The 21,243-nt window shown below is 48.7% G+C and overlaps 1 protein-coding gene across 2 annotated transcripts in view; it reads right to left on the bottom strand.

Moving 5' to 3' along the window:
- Window positions 1-21,243, bottom strand: part of ASIC1 (acid sensing ion channel subunit 1) — a 154,895-nt gene that overhangs the window by 118,537 nt on the left and 15,115 nt on the right. For both annotated transcript variants that reach the window (XM_039514891.1, XM_039514890.1), the window contains exons 5-6: window positions 6,428-6,602; window positions 5,789-5,903 (exon numbers count right to left, since the gene is read on the bottom strand). The gene's annotated coding sequence lies outside the window, so the exon portion shown is untranslated. The remainder of the gene's footprint in view (window positions 1-5,788; window positions 5,904-6,427; window positions 6,603-21,243) is intronic.

Below are 21,243 nucleotides of genomic sequence, written 5' to 3'. Positions count from 1 at the left end.
CACCCACTTCTGAAATACAGCACCCCCTGGTGAGGGATGCAGCAGCTGCTCAACAGTGCACAGTAACACTACACAGCAGTTTGGGACAGGATGTGGAGAAGAGAGCACTTGAATGAAACCAGAGGAGGGATTTAAGTCAGGCAGGATGTGTTGGAATCTGGTCAGGTGAACTCCCCTTTAACATTATGGAGAGATTCCACAGTATCTAAGGGGTATGTCTACGCTGCATTTAAACACCCTCCCCCCAGCAGCAAATCTCAAAGCCCAGGTCTGTAGACTGGCTCATGCTACGGTGCTAAAAACAGCTGGGTAGACACTCAGACTGGAGCTTGGGCTCCGAAGCCCAGGGAGGGGCGTGTGTTTCAGAGCCTGAGCTCCAGCCCAAGCCACAACATCTACATAGCTGCTTTTAGCACTGTAGCACAGGCCCTGCAAGCTTGAGTCTGTAGACCTGGGCTCTGAGACTCACTGCAACACAGCAAAGACATATCCTCAGTGATCACAATGTTGTGGGGGAGAGCACCTCCTACTGAGTCATCAACATTTCTTCCTGCAGCACCCATACAATGTTCCTAAACTGTCTCCAATCCAACCCTGGCCTAATTGTGCTGCGTTTGAGAGTTCTAAGGCGATCACAGAGCAGAGATTCAACCAAAGCCATTAGCATAGAAGTCAAGTTACCTAATTCACTTTATCCTTGTAAATCAACACAATTTTAGTAAAAGCTACTAAACCCCCCAATGCCACACAATTTCCAATGTGTCTCTTGGAGGAGATGGTTAGCTCTGCACAGCACTGGCTGACAGCTGTAGTAAAAAGAGAGCCCGAAACATAAGGCCTTGTATTAGAGGCCTGGTATGAGGCCCGAGGCCTGGTCTAAAATAGTTGTCAAAACTTTGCTGATATAAAGCAAAGTCCGGTTGTGAGCTAGAGGCAGGGCCTACTCACAAAATCTGTAATATTATTCTGTAATTAAATCTATAATAAATCTGTAATTAGCCCAGGCAAAAACAGGGCTAATATTGCTGAAACACTCATTCCTATGAATTGCTATGTACAAAACTCTCACGCAAACATTCCAAAAGGGCAGTACCAGAACCTTCCAACACCAATAATGGTACAAGTACACTCCCCATAGATAAGAGGAACATCCTGACCCATCTTAAAGATAAGGTCAGGATGATGAATTAAGATATTTCAATCAAACTAACAGGTACAAGGTAATGGGTGGTAGCGAGCCATGTCAGAGGGTGGCACCTAACCACATCAGAGGGGCAATACATAACTTGTTTATATTGGGGTATAAAAAGGTATCTCTGAGGGGGTGTTGGGGTCTGGCCAAGGGGATAGTGGAAAGTCCCACTACTAACTGAGCCAGTCCATTGTCTCAAGCATACATGTGATAGTGTATCTGTAACCACTGAGCTGGGGCATTAGCACCATGCTTCGTCAGCAATAAACCTAAACAAGTTCCTTTGCTGAAAACCAAGTCTGTGAATTTATTGGGCAGTTCAGTCAAAGTCTGCTGTCTCCGCTATCTGCGCAGAGCTGGGGCAGCATACAACCCCCCTCCCCCCACATACGCAGCCAAACATCTGACACCAGCCAGCCATGTGCTGTAAAACAGCCCTAGTCACTGAGGCTGTAAGTCAGAGCCAAATGGGTGAAATGCGAGTTCCTCTGGAGCCATTGCAGCTGGTCACACCTATAGTCTGAATTCAGAGAGCCCACTGGGTTCCACCGCCCCAATAACCTTCCCCTGCTAGAACTAGTCTCCTAACTAGGCCACTATTCAATTTCCAGTAAGAGCTCCACTGGAGCCATCCCGCTACTTGGTCTGAACAGGATGCACATTAAAGATCCCCATTCCAGTGCATTCTTCACCGCCAGCCCGATAACAGAGACATTACTGTCTTTGGTGCCAATGAGGCACAGATTAGGGAGTCCCAATTGTTTAAAGGTAGGCAGAATATCTGGTACACACACCTCCAGTGAGATGGTAACAGCATCTCTGGGACAGGAATGGGGAAAGGGGAGTTGGGAATGCCTCAGACAGTTTATTTCTTAAAACTCTACAGGAAAGTATTCAAGTACCTACCCATCAGGGTAACCTCATGTGCAATGAGCTAGGGGAAAACCTGACAGTTCAGGAGCACAAGAGGGTAAGTCAGAGTAGGAGTGGGAGCCAGGACCTCTGGCTGAATTGCCAGGACCTCACACACTTCATGTCTCTCTGTGCCTCAGTCTACCTGTTTGAACAATAGGAATGACAATACTGTAAAGAGCCAGTGAGTATATGTGCAGCACTGCCCTCTACTGGATAGAATTGGAACAGTTTCAACTGCTGGGACCATAACTAGGCTCCTAGGGACTTCAGTAATACAAATTAATAAATAATATATTGTAAATAGAAAATCTCCAATAGTTCAGTGTGAAGCCACCCGCCCCCTTGCTGCCTTCGGTTACCTTTATTCCAGCCCAGACACACGGTGCTACAAAGCAAGTTACAGTAGGGATAGACCTCTGCTCCCACGGTACAGGGCCCTATTGCTTGAGCTAAAGGAGACTTTCCATCATGACAGGGGCTTGAACTGCAGGATGGCTGAGGTGGGAGCACGGAGAACTCCATCTTCAAAGCCATGAACCTGGGAAAGGGAAGGATTCTTGCTGAATGGAGGAGAGAGGCAGTGAATCAGAAATGAGGTGAGGGGTTTACAGGGAGTTGAGAAAGGACATGGATGCTGATTGAGCAGTTGCATTCACTTTACTGTTGCTCAGTGCAACACATTCTGGTGAATTACACAGGCTTGTCTGGAGTAAATGCAATTCATTAAATAAATCAGCTATTTGCTTCCCCTCCCTCCCAGAACTGATGGTCCACTTGCCCCAGCAGGGAGTGACATGTGGCTGTGTTACCACTGCACCGTAATTAATACCTGGCCATCTGTCATGGCACATGTACTGCCCCAGTCCCCGTTAAATATTGACTCACTGTCAATTTCATGAGGGGGAAGTATCATGAGTAATTAAATGTCTGTCATGCCCAGGGCGATCTGATTGCTGCAGAAAGCAGGGGCCACATGAAATATTGCAAGGGCCACCTGTGCTGTTCATCTCAGTGGGGCTCCTGGAGCAGTGACTGGGAAGCTAACCTTCAAGGATACTTAGTATAGCAGGATCCTTAAGGTGACCCAATGGCCCCTCTCCATTCCCTCCTCATGTTCCAGTTTCTGCTGCCCCTCCTATCCTCTTAGCAGCCCCAGTCTCCACTGCCCCCCATTGTCCACTTTCTCATTGCCTCCTTTCACATCCTGCCCCACTCCCATTGTAAATCAACTCATCGTGCTTTCACAATGAGCCTCACGTTTATTCTCCATACCCCATCATTTCCATCTCATTGCAGAGTTGGATGGAGGGCTGGCTAGCTCATGATCTTGAGATACTCTAGGCCACCAGTTTAACTTCAGGGTTCTGGCTCAGTAGCTACCCTTTAGTCTTCCTCAGCTGATGGCTGTTCAGAATAGCCCCTGTGTGACATGAGTTTTTGAGTTTTGAAGATCAGGTAACCACCTCCCCGACAGCATTCATGGCCCCCACACTCGCAGGTTCAGCAGAGAGGCAGAGGACTGAGTGGGCCATGGAGACTGAGCTCCCCTCTTCCCCGCCCCATCTGAGCCGGGAACATGACCTGCAGCCAGCCTGTCTCCAAATTCCACCTAGGAAACAGCAGTTTACACTCATGCTCCACATCTTTCACTTCCTCATCCCCGTGTCTGGTCCCAGCACCAAGTGGCAGGACCTGCTGCCATCTGTAGAGGGTGAGGAGCTTTGATGGGCCAGTCTGTATTCCACCCTGGTCCCATGGGCTGCTGGCGATATTAGTTGGTGGCTCCTTCACAGAGCCATGAGCACTAGCACAGTTCACCCCCTCCTCCAAAACCTGCCTCTTCTGTGGTGAAAATGAGACCCTGGCACACATCTACCTCGAGTGCGCCAAGTTGCAGCCCCTTTTCTGACTCCTCCAGAACCTCCTCCTCAGGTTCTGGCTGCAATTTTCCCCACATCACCTGCTCTATGCACACCCCATCCATGTCCCCACAAAGTCACCAGACCTCCTCATCAACCTGCTCCTGGCATTGGCCAAGCTGGCCATTCACCTTACCTGGAGGAGCAAGCTGGATGGGGAGGTGTTCTGCCACTGTTTCCAATCCTCCTTAAAGTCACATCCCTGGGCAGAGTTCATCTGGACTGCACACACTGGTTTCTTGGACACTTTCGAGGAGCAGTGGGTGTTGTCCAGGGTTCTCTGCTCAGTGTCCCCTCCTGAATCCCTGTGACCTCACTTCTGTCCTTGTTTTTTTTCCATTTGTGGTCCTCTGAAATCTTTTAAGATCTGAGGCCAGTAGCTCCTCCCCCTTAGGCTGGAGGGAGGAGCCTTTAGATGTGGGCAGACTTCTGCCTGAGAGTTTCAATAGGTGCCAAGATGGAAGGGGATAGGTCTGATCCTTCTCTGCTGGAATGGGGGTAGTGAGGGGACTTGTGATGGGTCTAGTTCACCTTGGCACCGATGCAGGAGGAGGAGAAGCAGGGGTTGGGATCTGGGAGGATCTGGTAACTAGCTGGCAAAGCACAGGTTCCCCATGCCAATCTCGTCCCATGATGTTAATCACAAAAGGCATCTGTGGGGAAGGAGTGTAAAGCAAGATGGCTGTCTATAGCAGCAAACACTATGTAAGAGCCTCCACATGGCACCAAATGCCCCTCACCTGCCTGGTTCCAGGCTCTCAGCACAGCTTTTACGGGTGCCATCAATTAGGATGGCCAGTAGTGAATTATAGCAATACCAAGTAAACAGGCTGATGCCACAATTACAGCTCTGGAAGAGGGGGCTTCCTAAATTCCCAGCTGACCCAAGTGGGCAGGCTCTGCTGGAAGGCAGACGTATCTGGGGCAGATGGCTGCTTTTTAATTTTCCTCTGGCATACAGGAAGGGTGGGGAGGAGACACTACTGGCCCTGGGTTCATTAATCTGCCGAGGATCTAGAGAGCTGGGAAGGAGTGGGGAGTCCAACAGGTTCTCTATGCTGAATGGGGCTGGGTGCCAAAGGGGACTGGAACAGGATACTAGCTGGGACACAAGAGGATTGTCTTAAATGCAAATCTGATTTGCAGCACATCAGTCAGGTGAGGCAGGTAAGAAACAAACATGAACCGTCTGTGATGGGAAGAGGGGGCAGTTTGGTGCTGCCCAGGTAGTGCAGTGAAGGGTACCCATATATCCATACACACACCTGACATCTGCATCCATTTGTCCTACATGGACACAATGCTGCTGCTGCTAGACAGACAGAAGGAAGGAAAAAAAAAGTGCCCTTAAAGTGTGGGAGGTTCAATACAGCATTCTGGTGAGTGCTTTGGCTGGGTCAGAAATCCACCCAGAAATGCAATCAGATCCTATAGTGCGGAAACTCAAAGGGGTAGGAGGGCTTAAGGGTATGTTGGAGACAAGGGACAGACCATAAAGGCAGGGCAGGGGAAACATTTGCATTGGGGGGGAGGGGGTTCCAGGGCGAGGTTAAGGGGACACAGGGTTATTGCCGGAGTCGCTAGGAGCCCCCTAGGTGGGGGATGGGGGCGCTGAGTGGTTGCACTGGGTTCGTGCACATAGGTTGACCAGACAGCAAATGTGAAAAATCAGGACGGGGTGGGGGGTAATAGGAGCCTATATAAGAAAAAGACCCAAAAATCAGCACAGTCCCTATAAAATCAGGACATCTGGTCACCCTACCTGCACAGTAGCTGCTCAGTGTTTCCTCAGGGCTCAGAACACCTGCTCTGGTAGCCAGTGAACTCCAGACCCTCCGCACTCCCTCCTCTGAGCGCAACCGGAAGCTCTTCAGCCCCTGGTGAGTCAGAGCAAGAGGAAGATACTCAGCTGCTTCCAGGCCAGGGCCATGGGGACAGAAGGCACCAGTCAGAGTCCCCTCAGGACCCCTTCTGTAATTTGGACACTAGCAAGAGACTAGGTATTTCCCACTTTCTAGGCTACTCCATCATGCAGGAGTATAGGGTGCCCCTCAGAAGCTGAGGTTTGTAGATTCACAGATTCCAAGGCCAGAAGGGAGCATGGTGATCATCCACTGACCGCCTGTCGAACACGGGCTAGAGAACTGCCCCAAAATAATTCCTAGAGCAGATGTTTTAGAACAACATCCAGTCCCAATTAAAAAAAGCCGTCAGTGACAGAGAACCCACCAGAGACCTTGGTAAATTGTTCCAGTGATTAGTTACTCTGTTAAAAATTTACACCTTATTTCCAGTCTGAATTTCTCTAACTCCTATTTCCAGCCACTGGATCATATTATATGTTTCTCTTTTAGATTGAAGAGCCCCTTATTAAACAGTTGCTCCCAACATAGGTACTTACAGACTGTAATTAAGTCATCCCTTAGCCTTCTCTGTGGTAAGCTGAATAGCCTTGAGGGGCTCAGTCAATCACAATCATTTTCTTGGCTCTTTCCTGAACCTCTCTCATTTTTCAACATCCTTCTTCAATTGTGGACAACAGAATTGGACACTGTATTCCAGCAGCACTTGTACCACTGTAGATACAGAAGTAGATTAACCTCTTTACTTAGTGCTTAATTTGTGCCAGGGCTTGCAGGGCTGAGCCCCGGCACATTTAGGCTTGCTGCATCAGTTATGAATGGGGAAAAAAATGACTTGAGCCCCAGCACCTCTTTCATTACAAATTAAGTACTGTCTTTACTCCTACTCAAAATTCCCGTTTATGCATCCAAGGATCACATTAGCCCTTTGGCCACACCTTTGCACTGGGAGCTAATGTTCACCTGATTATCCACCTCCCATCCTCAAATCTCTCAGAGAGCCTGCTTCCCAGGATAGAGTGCCCCAGCCCATAAGCAGGGCTTCCATTCTTTGTTACTAGAAGTATACATAAAATTTAGCCACATTAAAATGCATATTATTTACTTGTGCCTGATTTACCAAGCAATCCTGATCACTTCATATTGATCACCCGCCCTCTTCATTATTTACCACTCCCCCAATTTTTGGATCATCTCCAAACTTTATGTTCAATAATTTTGTTTTCTTCTAGGTTATTGATAAAAGTGTTAAATAGCATAGGGACAACCAGGGTACATCTACACTGCAATCAAACACCCATGGCTGACCCATATCAGCTGATCAGCCTTGCCAGGCTTAGGGTTGGGGGCTATAAAATTACAGCACAGACATTCAGACTCAGGCTGGAGCCCAGGCTTTGGGACTCTGTGACAGGGAGGGTCCCAGAGCCCAGGTGCCAGCCCAAGCCCACCTGTCTACACTGCAGTTTAATAGCCTTGCAGCCTGAACCCAAGTCAGCTGACGCAGGCCAGCCATGGATGTTTTATTGCAGCTTATACACAAACAAATCCCTGTGGGACCATCTTAGAAACACACCTGCTCAATGATGATTCCCAGTTTACAATTACAGTGGAACAAACCCAGCTTATTAGGGCTTGAGAATCAAGGCATGCGGAAGCAGAGCTGTTAGCTATGCACTGATGAGGGAAAGTAGCAGCAGATGAAAGGCCCTGGTGAGGCAGCAGTGAGCGAGTCACCGAGTTCGGAGGAGATGAAACTCAACATTTAGAGACAGGTGCTGAGCTGATCAAGGTTCCATGACAGCAACAGGAAGCATAGCAGGTGATCAAAGTGCTGAAGCAGAAGGGGAGAATGAGACAAGCTAGGCCACCCCCTGTGACGTTGCACTCTATATGATTTTATGAAAATATGCAAATGTAACTGGAATATGCTTCATGGAAAAGGTCTCTTGTAAGGTTTCATTACAAAGCTTATAATTTACTGAGTGTGACCATCCTATTTGTATAAATGTACAACCTAGAAATATGAAATATAACTCTGAGGCCTATTGTAATTATGCAAATGGTGGGCCATTAATGGTGGTTTGGAATCTTGATGACTCCCATTAACCAGGACAATTGATTGCAAATGGCTGTTTTACCTGTAAGTCTTCCTGTATACATCTGTGCTGGCAAGTGGGTAATGAAGTCTTACATGCAGGAGCGACGCCAGCTTTTTTGGTGCCCTAGGCGGTGGAAGGTCCCACCCCCCGAAATGGCACCCCTGACAGCAGCAGGTCCCGCTCCCGAAATACTGCCAACGACCGGGACGGCTGCCTGCCACCAAATGTTAGTGCCCTAGGACTAGGAGACCGCCTAGGTCACCTAATGGGTTGCGCTGGCCCCGGTGACATGTGATGATGTCACCTGAACTGGAATCCATCTTTAACCTAGTGCTTTTCCAATGAGAAGGGGGAGGGGACCCAGAGGGACAAAAGATTCCCGCCTTATGCAAAAGATGTATAAATGGGTGGAACAGAGAAAAGAGGCAGCCATCATGAGGAATCCCCTAGCTACCACCTGAGCTGGAACAAGGGCTGTACCAGGGGAAAGGACTGTGCCCAGACTAGGAAGGCATCCAGTCTGTGAAATAAACATTGAAACATCTCTCAGGGTGAGATTTTATCTGTACTCAATTGTATTACTGTACTAGGCTTAGGTTTGCATGTTTTGTTTTATTTTGCTTGGTAATTCTTTTTGTTCTGTCTGTTACTACTTAGAATCACTTAAATCCTACTGGCAGGGAAAGCAGGGGCAGAAGTAGTCTTGGCACATCACTTGGCAATTCCCATGGGGGTTTCTGTGATTCAACCCATCACACCCACTTCAATCTGATAGAGAGGAGACGCCAACCTTACAAAGGAAAGAGAGCCTTAAATATCCAGCTACTCAGAGCCATCCCAGCTATGCAGCTCAGAAACCCCTCAAGGCATCTTTACAACCAAGGCAGAACCTAAAAGGGTACATACATCCCCCACCCACCCCAAAACATCAGTCACAAACACAGGGACAACAGGGAGAGATGGCATCATCAGAACTGTAACTATAAGATGGGTCAACAGCAATGGTTTCAGTGGCATAGCCAGGTGGAGGGAACAGGGGGAGCAATAAAAAAAAAAAGCACCACCCGCTGTGGCACTTTTACTCACCCAGCGGTGCAACGGGTCTTCGGCAGTGGGCCCTTCACTCACTCTGGGTCAGTTCGGTGGCACCGAAGGCCCTGCCACAGAAGACCTGAAGTGAGTGAAGGTGCCGCCGTCGAATTGCCACCGAAGACCCGGAGTGCTGCTGGATGAGTAAAATAAAAGCACCGCAGTACTTTTATACTCACTCTGGGGAGCGATTTTTTAAAAAGTGCCAGGAATTGACAAGGTGCCACTTGTGCTCAGTGGGGGAGTGGCTGCTCCCCCCACAGCTATGCTATTGAATGGTTTCCTGCCCCAATCCTAGTTGCAAAGGATGGTGGCATGGAGGTAGCAGTAAGGAATCACAGTGGTTTTCCTGTACTGCAAGGAAAGATGTTGAGAAGCACTGTTAGAAGAGACATCTCACTTCTCAATTTTTCCACCTACGCCCCCAAGACAATCCATGGTTTCTTATGCAATCCTGATTCCATGATCCTGTGTGCTGTCAGAGAATTTGGATCACAAGAAACCTCTGTCTGATTTTGGAAGTGAGAGCGCTGGGTTCTCAGAAACAGGTATTCAGGAATTTACAGATGGTCCCTCAGCTCCTTGAGGCCTTTAGGTATGCTCCCTGGGAGAGGCCCAACTAGCATCATCTCACAGGTTTCCAAATCCTGATCACTAGAGCCCTGCACAGATATAAAAGTTTAGATCTACACCAATCCACAATAATTAACTTGTATCCAACCTACACTCCACATGTAACCCCCACACTTCCTGGGTGTGGTGTTCTGTCTCATCAAATGGCAGAGACCACTTAGAGAGAGATTAATAAGTTTACTTTACAGCCTTAGCTAAGAGCCATCTGGCTTTTAGCTTATGCAGCAAAGCCTCATGCATTTAGCTCCAGGAAGTCCCAGCCACTGATGACTGGGGTCTGTCCATGTTACACACACTCCACCTATATATCTCCCCCCACCAGTACTCTATCTCACTGTTAGAGCCCTGCTCAGCTACAAACACTTGGAGCCATATCTAATTTGCAAAGATGGTAAACAATACAACCATATCCACAGATTTGCAGGCTTTGTTGATCACTACTTCTCCTGCTGCACGTGTGTGGGGAGCTCATATGCACCTGGGGACATGACTAAAGTCCCCAAGGGTTTAGATGATTATGTCTCCCACAAGGTCTGTAATACCATGTAGCCACCCTCCCCCCTTGCAAGCACCCTCTCATGGCCAGCAGTACCCTGATTCCTCCCCCTTCAGGACCCTTTCAAGAACTTATTCAATTCAAAAGGCAGTTCATAAAAATCCCCTCTTGGGAGTCCAATTTGTTTAGTCCTCCAGTACATGCTAGCCCTCAAGCAGTTCAGTGTGTCTCTCGTGATTAATCCAAAATAACACAAAGCACAAACTCACACTCATCACCCCAAGTGTCCTTTAGAGTCTCTCCTAGACCTCCCCACCTGGAGCACTTTCTCCTGTTTTCCCCCTGACTCAGGAGCCCATGTTTTACTCCCTGCAGTAGCTCAAGGCATAACTAAACTTCCCCCCTTCAGTGGCATTTCCTGCTCTTTTTATTGGGTGAGCACCTGATTCAAGCCAGATGTGACTCATCCTGTAATCAGGGCTGGCTTAGCCCCAGACTCTCCAGTCCATGGGGCAAGCCACCCTGTGACAGGGTAAAACGAGGGAAGAACTTGCATCACTGAAATGCCCCATCTGGAGCTGGGAGCTTGCAACTGCACCTTGGTGTTCCTTGAGCCCTAACCCTGGCTCCTACACATGGAAAGAACACAGTGCTCCATGCCATTTCTGTCGGATTAACCGGGTCCCCAGGGAATCACTGGAGGGGTCTCATGGGGCACATGTGCTATCCAGATGCCTCTGCTTATTAAAGGGGAGCTTGTAATAATGCCATGAAAGCTTTTATCTGCTGTGTTAAAGGCACTAATATCACTGTGCTCTGTGTGGGTGGGGAAATTAGACAAGAGTTCCTCCATGCTGACGTTTCCCCCCTGACATCCCTCATATTCATCTTTCTCAACAATTATCTTTTATTTTGATATCTTTCTATTGAAATCTGTAGAACCTCTTTCAGCATAATAGAGAGGCTAGATCTCTTTAATAACCAATCACCTCGCTATGCCAGTTAGAGGGGAACAGAGAGAGACAGTGAATGGTAAAGGGGAGAAGATGGCTCAATCAGATTCATCCCTCCAGACGTCTGCAACAGGAACCATCCCCAGGAATCAGGAAACAAATGGTCCCACCCCCCACAAGCTGCAGAGACCCCAGGGCATTCTGCTCCCTGACAGAGTATTGCGGGGAAGACAAGAGACGAAGGAGAAGCACTAAGGTACCTTGGGACTAGTTGTAAGAAAAAGAGCATCTTATTTCCTGGACCCCCTCCTAGATAAGAGGAGTGTTCAGTTTACATGGCCCTTTCAGTCCTTGGTGGTCCTGCCACCAAGGAGCCCAAGTTAGTGCCAGTTGTGATATGGACACCTGTCCACTAGCAAGTAGGCCAAAATGCTCCCCAACTCACTTCACATAGGGGGTCACTGAACAGGCATGAGATGGGAATGACATAAGAATGGCCATACTGGGTCAGACCAAAGGTCCATCCAGCACGGTATCCTGTCTGCTGACAGTGGCCAATGCCAGGTGCCCCAGAGGGAGTGAACCTAACAGGTAATGATCAAGTGATCTCTCTCCTGCCATCCATCTCCACCCTCTGACAAACAGAGGCTAGGGACACCATTCCTTACCCATCCTGGCTAATAGCCATTAATGGACTTAACCTCCATGAATTTATCTAGTTCTCTTTTAAACCCTGTTACAGTCCTAGCCTTCACAACCTCCTCAGGCAAGGAGTTCCACCAGTTGACTGCGCTGTGTGAAGAAGAACTTCCCTTTATTTGTTTTAAACCTGCTGCCCATTAATTTCATTTGGTGGCTCCTAGTTCTTATATTACGGGAACAAGTAAATACCCTTTCCTTGTTCACTTTCTCCACACCACTCATGATTTTATATACCTATATCATATCCCTCCTTAGTCTCCTCTTTTCAAAGCTGAAAAGTCCTAGTCTCTTTAATCTCTCCTCATATAGGACCCATTCCAAACCCCTAATCATTTTAGTTGCCCTTCTCTGAACCTTTTCTAATGCCAGTATATCCTTTTAGAGATGAGGAGACCACATCTGTATGCAGTATTCAAGATGCAGCAAAGAATCAAGTATTCAAGATGTGGGCATACCATGGATTTATATAAGGGCAATAAGATATTCTCCGTCTTATTCTCTATCCCTTTTTTAATTATTCCTAACATGCTGTTTGCTTTTTTGACTGCCGCTGCACACTGCGTGGACGTCTTCAGAGAACTATCCACGATGACGCCAAGATCTCTTTCCTGATTAGTTGTAGCTAAATTAGCCCCCATCATATTGTATGTATAGTTGAGGTTATTTTTTCCAATGTGCATTACTTTACATTTATCCACGTTAAATTTCATTTGCCATTTTGTTGCCCAATCACTTAGCTTTATGAGATCTTTTTGAAGTTCTTCACAATCTGCTTTGGTCTTAACTATCTTGAGCAGTTTAGTATGACATTTGTTTAATACTGACTTGGTCCAGGTTTTACTGGTGATGTAGAAATGAAAGTTTTGTCTACTTGCAATAAAATAACAGCATTTCTATGGTACAAGTAGTATGTGGGGAAGGGGGGGAGAGGAGTTTCCAGAGAGTTCACTGAACTCCTGTTGTGAGCATGCACCACCTCACACTCTGATTTTTTTTCCCCTTCTGCTGTACAATCCCATTCACAAGACTTTGCAGCCACGACTTCTCTAGCTAAGGGCAACTAGGATTTTGAACCCACCGCCATTGTTCCGCAGGGGCTGCTATGAGTGATACATGATATGCCTGTCTTTACAACCCTCTGCCCTTTTATAGTGACTTTCTAGCCTCAAAGGGCTTTAAAATGTTAACTTCACCTCACAATATTGCTGGGGGGGAGGGGTCACTTTTAGTACCATCTTCCCTGGAAGGAAAGTGAGACACAGAGAGTGCAAGTGACTTTATAAGGTCACTCAGTGAATCTGAGGCAGAGCTGGGAGGAGAACCCAGAGGTCCTGGCTCCCTGCTCCAACCACTAGGCTACACAGCTTCCCCAGGCTGGGAATGGAACTCAGGAGTCCTGGCTTCAAGGCTGCCTCCAACCACTGAATCCTGCTGCCTTTGCTATGCTAAAGATATTGCCGCCTGGGAAGGCTGGATATAAAGCCACAGAATGTCTGTGGTTTCAAGGCCACTACTGTGCTCTCACAACTAGCCCAGTGATTGGGGATAATTAGCTGGGCCTCCTTGTGATTAAATTTCTGAATCAATACAGGTCACTTACCTGTCAGTGGCCCAGCCTCCACGGCTCACTATGACTGGTCTCAGCTCAACTTCAGGCCTGGGATCTCCCCTGGAGATCTGCTTCACTACAGCAATTCTCCCTCAGACGCACCAGGAAAGGGAAAGATGAAGCCACGACTGAGACTTCTCAGAACTGGGAGATGCAGGGACACCAACAGACACAAATGCTCGCCCAGGGCCATGTCAGAGGCCTAGCAGCAGCCCTAGGGCTGAGCTGGATTTTTGAGAGGCACTGACCGAAGGACTCCATGTCTCAAGAGATGCCCAGCCTGTCGGCAGCCCAATAATTTCTTGGTCTCGACATGGAGAGGCGAGCTCCAGAGCAGAGAGGGCTGGGTACTAGGCTATGCCCCAGGCCCCCCCACAAAGCCATGCACTGAGTGAGGCACTGGTGGTGTCTATGACAACAACTCCTCCTTTAGCCTACTCAGACTTAAGGCCCTGGCTGTTCCCCCGCCCTTCCCTCCACTTCCCTTTGCTGCTCATGGGCCTTTTGCATTGCTTCCCCCAGCCTGTGGGGCAGGCCTGGATTCTTCATGGAAGGTGAGCCTTTAAACACTCACAGACTGTGCCCTCAGCAAGTGAGAGGTATTTCCCCCTGAGGCAGCAGCCTTGGTTGGGAGAGCTGCAGACTGGTGCATTCAGGCCAAACTGTATGTATTAGGAAAGAAAAAATGCACAGTTTACAGGGGTGGGGACTGGTGAGCAGGACTGCTGGCTTCTCATGCTCTTGTGATTTAGATGTTAAAGTAATCCCCTCCCCTGCTCTGTGGCTCAGAAACATCTCAAGGCTCATTTGTAAGCACAGAGAGACCTGGGATGCAGAGGGCTATGGAACAGGAAGCCACGACTCCAGGGTTCTTTTCTGGTTATCTAGTAGTTAGCACTGGATAGAATTCTCTCCTGTGTGACCTGGGCAAGTCACTCCCTCTTTCTGTGCCTCAGTTTCACCTCTGGCATACACACGTTGCTGCTTAGCACACCCACATCTGTGAAGGCCTCCATCTCTCCATGCCATAGAACAAGGAGGACCAAATTGTCCCCTCATTCAGAACCAGGGCCAGGCTGATGTTTCAGTAGGCAGGTGCAGGGGCAGCTCCAGGCACCAGCACGCCAAGCGTGTGCCTGGGGCGGCAAGCCACTGGGGGCGCTCTGCTGGTTGCCGCGAGGGCGGCAGGCAGGTTGCCTTCGGCGGCATGCCTGCGGAGGGTCCGCTGGTCCCACGGCTTTGGCGGACCTCCTGCAGGTGTCCCGCCGAATCCGCAGGACCGGGGACCTCCCACAGGCAAGCCGCCGAAGGCAGCCTGCCTGCCGTGCTTGGGGTGGCAAAATACCTAGAGCCGCCCCTAGGCAGGTGAACCCAAACAATCCCATTATTTAGCAAAGGGAAGGCTCCCATTATAACGAGCCTGGGGCAAAGCAGAAACACTGTCTGCTATGCAGTGGACATCCTTCCATAGTTCCCCATGATCCACTTTACATGTTTCCTCAGCTCATAAATCCCACTTTGTCTGGTTCCTTCTGCTGATAGTGCCTCGCGTGTTTAATCACTCATACAGAAGAGGCTTATTATCTAGGATAGACATGGCCTGGGGAGAGTATTTCAGAGCAGAATGCTGTTGCTACAAGACCAGTTGGCGTGAAGATGTTCAGGTTGAGTGGAGACCAGAGGCAGGGAGGAGAGTGAGAGCTGGGAGGTTGTGCATCTGCAGGTCTCATCAGGACACCTGCAGTTGGCCCAATCCTTGTGCCATCTCTCCTTTCTGTGGGAGAGGGTGCTGAGGAGGGGCATCATATAGGTGCACCTCGGATGAGCTCTTCCATATGAACAAGATGATCTAAAGAGCTGAGCTGCCTCCACTTTTTAATGGATAGAGGTCTGCATCACCAAATGTCAGCCCCATCAGAGAGAGAAGAATAGGCCATAGGGAACATACTTCCCCCTCTCCCTCTGGGAGTGGTACCTTCCAGGGAGGCCCAGGATTAATTCTTCAAAAGTAATTTAGCACTGGACTGAGGGGCTCTTTCTGCACAGGGCAGATATGCTGAGCCCTGCCACCACCTGTGCTATATCTCAGGCTCCATGGTAAGTGTGATGGGATCCCCAGGGTGCAATGTTGAACAGGTACCACTGAGTCCTCTGGCTTGCCATCCTGGGCTCCCTCTCACACTGTGATGTTGTGACAAGCTGCAAATCTCTCCAGGTACTGCACTTACACGGACATCCACAGACTGGGACACACCCAGCTGAGTTACATGAATGCAGGGCACAGATTATCCAATAAATTCTTGGAATGTATTGGAGACAATTTTTTATTTCAGAAGGTGGAGACAGCTACTGGGGAGAGGCTGTTCTAGATGTAATTTTGACAAATAGTGAGGAACTGCTTGAGACTTTGAGAGTGGAAGGCAGCTTGGGTGAAAGTGATCATGAAATAAGAGTTCATGATTCTAAGGAATGGTAGGAGGGAGAATAGCAAAATAAAGACAATGGATTTCAATCAAACAAACAAACAAATGAATAAAAACAAATAAAAGGAAGTTCTTCTTCACGCAGCGCACAGTCAACTTGTGGAACTCCTTACCTGAGGAGGTTGTGAAGGCTAGGACTATAACAATGTTTAAAAGGGAACTGGATAAATTCATGGTGGCTAAGTCCATAAATGGCTATTAACCTGGATGGGTAAGAATGGTATCCCTAGCCTCTGTTTGTCAGAGGATGGAGATGGATGGCAGGAGGAAGATCACTTGATCATTGCCTGTTAGATTCACTCCCTCTGGGGCACCTGGCATTGGCCACTGTCGGTAGACAGATACTGGGCTAGATGGACCTTTGGTCTGACCCAGTACGGCCGTTCTTATGTTCTTATGTTCTTATGTTCAAGAAGGCAGACCTTAGTAGACTCAGGGAGTTGGTAGGTAAGATCCCCTGGGAAGCAAGTCTAGGGGGAAAAACAATAGAAGACAGTTGGCAGTTTTTCAAAGAGACATTATTAAGGGCACAAGAGGAAACTATCTCACTGCATGGGAAAGATAGGAAGTATGGCAAGAGACCACCCTGGCTCAACCAGGAGATCTTCAATGATCTAAAAATCAAAAAAGAGTCCTACAAAAAGTGGAAACTAGGTTAAATTACAAAGGCTGCATATAAGCAAATAACACAAGTACACCTCTACCCCGATATAACACGACCTGATATAACATGAATTCAGATATAACACGGTAAACAAGTGCTCCGGGAGGACGGGGCTGCGCGCTCCTGCGGATCAAAGCAAGTTCAATATAACACAGTTTCACCTATAACGTGGTAAGATTTTTTGGCTCCCAAGGACAGCGTTATATCGGAGTAGAGGTGTATGTAGGGACAAAATTAGAAAGGACCGATACAAGGGCAATATGCAGTAGCAGTCCCTAGGGAGGGGGCTGGGTAGGGCTCCAGAGTAGATGAGAGGTTTGGTTGTTAATTGTTAGCAACATAGAACCTATGATACATAGATAAACTACTTTGATTCCACTGAGCAGAGGGCACTGGCACTCACGTATGCACCCGCCTCCCATGCAGTCCATTCTTTGCCTTCCTTAGCTACAGAAAGCCAGATGGTGTATTACATCCTTCAAGAGCCCTCAGTCTGAAAAGGATTCGGTTCCAAAGCCCTGGTACAATTAAGGCTGTGCATAAATACGGCATACAAGGAGCAGACTGTGGCTGAGTTTTGAGGTGCCATCTCAGCAAAAGCAAAGACAATTAAAGAGTTATTTAGCAGCACACTGTGCAGGAATGGGGGGCCCCTGGGAAGGGCTGGAACAAACCAAGCTCTCATTACCCATTCATAGCTGAGCTAACCCACCTGATGCTGGATAGGCTGTGGCACAGCTGGGATTTGAGACTGACTTGCCACAGTATTACAGCGGTGACTTCCCCTGGTTTTTTTTGACTATGTAAACCCTAGGATGATCCACTCAGTTCTTTGCAGACATCTCCTAGAGTCTCAAAGATAGCCTAGGAAAAGGGATGGAGCTCAGGGTAGAGGCCCAGGTAACATATTCATACAATGGACTAATAGGTCCCAGGACTAGGTCTGCCCTCAGAGAGGCACATGCAGCTCAGGATGGGTATGTCTGAGGGCTGAATGTGACTTCTACTCCTCATAACACAGAGTGATGAGGGTGGTGAATAACCTATTTAGAATAGGCCTACAGTATAACCGTCTGTCCTTCCCTCAGGGGGTGATGTCCTCTGTCCAGTGGGATGTGACCAGGTAAGCTGTCCCACAGCCTTCTCAGTCACTCTGAAAGGCCATGATTACAGCATGATGCAGACCATTTCCTGTGTACAGAAAGGTGTTTTGTAGGAGTGCCAATAGATGGATTAGTGCTCCCTCTCACACACAGGTATCCTCTCTGTCTCTCTGCTAATCTTTGGCACGACCGCTAAATAGATGAGTTTGCTCTGCAGACCCTGACCTCCAAAACCCAGCCCCAGCACAAGTGTGATTCTAGAATGGAAGTGCTATGCCCCTATTACAAATGTGAATTACCTGTATATCCCTGGTGCATGGAGCCTCTTACAAGTACATTATTTCTGTTGTATTACAGTAATGAAGGATGGCCTTACATAAGATATCTCAAATGTAGCTTTCATGCCAAATTATTAAGGGCTCAATTCTGCACTATTCAAGTCATTGGGAGTTTTTACATTGACTTGAATGGGAGCAGGATCAAGCTCTAAGTGCCCTATGGTTCAGGATGGATCTTAGACTTATAATATCTTTGGTACTAGGAAGTGAAATTATTTCCTTGTTTTTCCTCTCCTGGAAGGATGGCTTCTTTCAAACCACTCTCACTGATAACTCTCCTTAACATACATGGGTATGTTAATGTACTATTGGGTTATCCGGGAGAGGGGGCGGGCGGAAGCCCGCCCCATGCTAACGGAACCCCCCCTCAGCCTAAGGGGAGGATCCACAGGGCCACGGAAACCCACTAAGTGCGGGGGACAACTAATAAAAGAACAGGGACAGGAGTGAGGTCAAAGGGTCATAAGGAGGGAGCCTGATGGGGACACCGAGCAGAGAACCCCGGACAGCGCCCACTGCTCCTCGAAGGCGTCAAGGGAGCCAGCGGACGCCGCCCAGAGGAACTCCGCCCGGAGACGTGAGCGGACGAGGGATCGGAAACAAGCCCCACAGTCGCAGGAGTCTCCGTCGGCCAACCTCCCCTCCCTGGTCGCGTGGATGGCCTTTTTAGCCAGGGCGAGGAGGAGGTTGACCAGGAGGTCCCGCGACTTTGTGGGGCCACGGATAGGGAGTGCATGGATAAGGAGGTGAGGGGAAAAGTGCAGCCAGAAACGTAACAGAATGTCGGTGAGGAGCCGGTATAGGGGCTGCAACCTGGCGCACTCTAGGTAAACATGCGCCAGGGTCTCCTCACGCCGCAGAAGGGGCAGGTGTCCGGGACAGGGGTGAACCGCGCCAAGTACACGCCCGTGCTCACGGCCCCGTGAAGGAGCCGCCAGCTGATATCCCGGGCCTCGGGACCAGGGTGGAGTACAGGCTGGCTCATCGGGCTCCTCACCCTCCACAGGTGGCAGAGGTCCCGCCACTTGGTGTCGGGCGGGACACGAGGTGAGGAAGTGAATGGTATGGAGCACGAGCGCGTAGAGTTGTTTCCTTGGCGCGGGTGGGAAACGGACCGGCTGCGGAGCGGGCAGCCGGCTGGCGGAGAAGGGGCGGGGGGGCCGGTCGGATCCACGGGGCAGGGGCCCGATGAAGAGGTCCGGAGGGCTCGGGGTGGGGGGTGGGCGGGGCGTGCCCTCTGGGGTTGTCAGTTGGATTGTTGCATCCCAGCAGAGGGTCGCTTACCCAGGGCTAGGATTGAGCTCCATTGATTGGTGCATATTTTGGGAATCCCTAGGGATGGATGAACATTGAGGATGAATTTGCTGCTCATGTCTGCAGACAAGGGCCCCTAAGCCAGGGCTAGGCTCACTGATGGAGCAATGTCTGCGAAAGCTTGAGGCTGACTCAATCGTGTTAAGGAGTTTGTGCATGGATAGGAACTGTGTGAAGAGTCAACTGTTACAACCTGGTTACAAACTCAGCAAAATTTGGTAGTGTAGACAAAGTCCCATTTCTACCATATATGGGGATATGGTTACAGCACAGCTATTTCCTCCCAGCTCAAAACATGACTTAGCCTTGCTGTGTACCTTGGACCAAACTAAGTTTTAACCATGTTCCCCAAAGTCTTGGACTTCTTAATGAGCTTTCATGTTGCAGGACTGTAGTAGAGGTAAAATAGCTTTGTCCCATCTACATTCCAAGACTGAACTATGTCTTAACTACTTAGCCACAGCAGAAAAAAAACTTAACCTAAGGTCCAGTACTATCAGTCATACTCATTTCAGGGCCCCCCTGCAGTGTCCAGTGGGCTGCCTGAGCATGCAGTGTTTAAGGACCATGCACCCTCTTTCTGCTCCCAACTGGTGTCTGTTTATCCTCCTGGTCTCTTCTCCTCTGCTCCCCATCAACTGAGCTAATAGAGCTTGGGCTCACTAGGCTTGTAAATGGCTTCAAACTCAATTGCCCTGGGCTGGCACACAGCTCTGATGATCCCCCGACCCCATACACTTTGCCAGCCTGTCTGGTAGATAAAGATGGCAGCAGCTTTAATTCCTCACTACGCCTTGACTGCCCACTCACCCTAAATAAATGCTGTCCAAGGATCTGTTTGCCAATGCTCTGGAGATAAAGTGCCAATTCCACCAGATCTCCTTCCTCCATCCCTTTTATCTCATTAGTTATCCAATTTGTTAGACAATCCACCTGCAGCAGGAGAGGGCCCTTTTAATAAGAACATAAGAACGGCCGTACCAGGTCAGACCAAAGGTCCATCTAGCCCAGTATCTGTCTACCAAGAGTGGCCAATGCCAGGTGCCCCAAAGGGAGTGAACCTAACAGGCAATGATCAAGTGATCTCTCTCCTGCCATCCATCTCCATCCTCTGACGAACAGAGGCTAGGGACACCATTCTTACTCATCCTGGCTAATAGCCATTTATGGACTTAGCCACCATGAATTTATCCAGTCCCCTTTTAAACATTGTTATAGTCCTAGCCTTCACAACCTCCTCAGGTAAGGAGTTCCACAAGTTGACCGTGCGCTGCGTGAAGAAGAACTTTCTTTTATTTGTTTTAAACCTGCTGCCTATTTCTTTTCCTTTTTTCCCTCCTGTTAAAATCTCTGAACAAATCTTCCTGCGCAGAACCTGGGCTGGATATTTAGGAATAAAAAAGTCTCTAGCAGCTATTACTAGGCCTTGAATTACCATTGATCGAATGATCAATAACAGTGGCTGTCTCTGCTCAACAAACCTTCCTGTGTTTGTGGCAGGATCCTGTTTGCTGGGGCTCTGCTGCTGCCTGGGGCTGTTGTGTCATCAGCAATCCACTCTGTGACTACTGGGTCCATGTCAGGGCATAAGAAGACCTTGTGTGGAGACTCTAGACAGACAGAGAGAACCACGGGGTCTGTCTGTGTCCAGCAATCTTAATAAAGAATCCCTTTTACATTCAACTTGTCTTTTCTCTACTGCAAGTGAGGGATGGAGTTGGGATTGCAAAGGGAATGGCTTGGGATTTGGAAGCCTTTACTGGGACATCAAAGTTTCCCTTATATCCTGGCAGTGCAGCATTCCACTTATTGGCTGACTGATATACTGAAAGCAAACATCATTACCCCTGCTGTGATGTAGGCAAGACT

This window comes from Mauremys reevesii, linkage group 25 (genome assembly GCF_016161935.1).
Source record: "Mauremys reevesii isolate NIE-2019 linkage group 25, ASM1616193v1, whole genome shotgun sequence".
Taxonomy (NCBI): Eukaryota; Metazoa; Chordata; order Testudines; family Geoemydidae; genus Mauremys; species Mauremys reevesii.
This window is presented reverse-complemented; position numbering and strand designations above follow the sequence as displayed.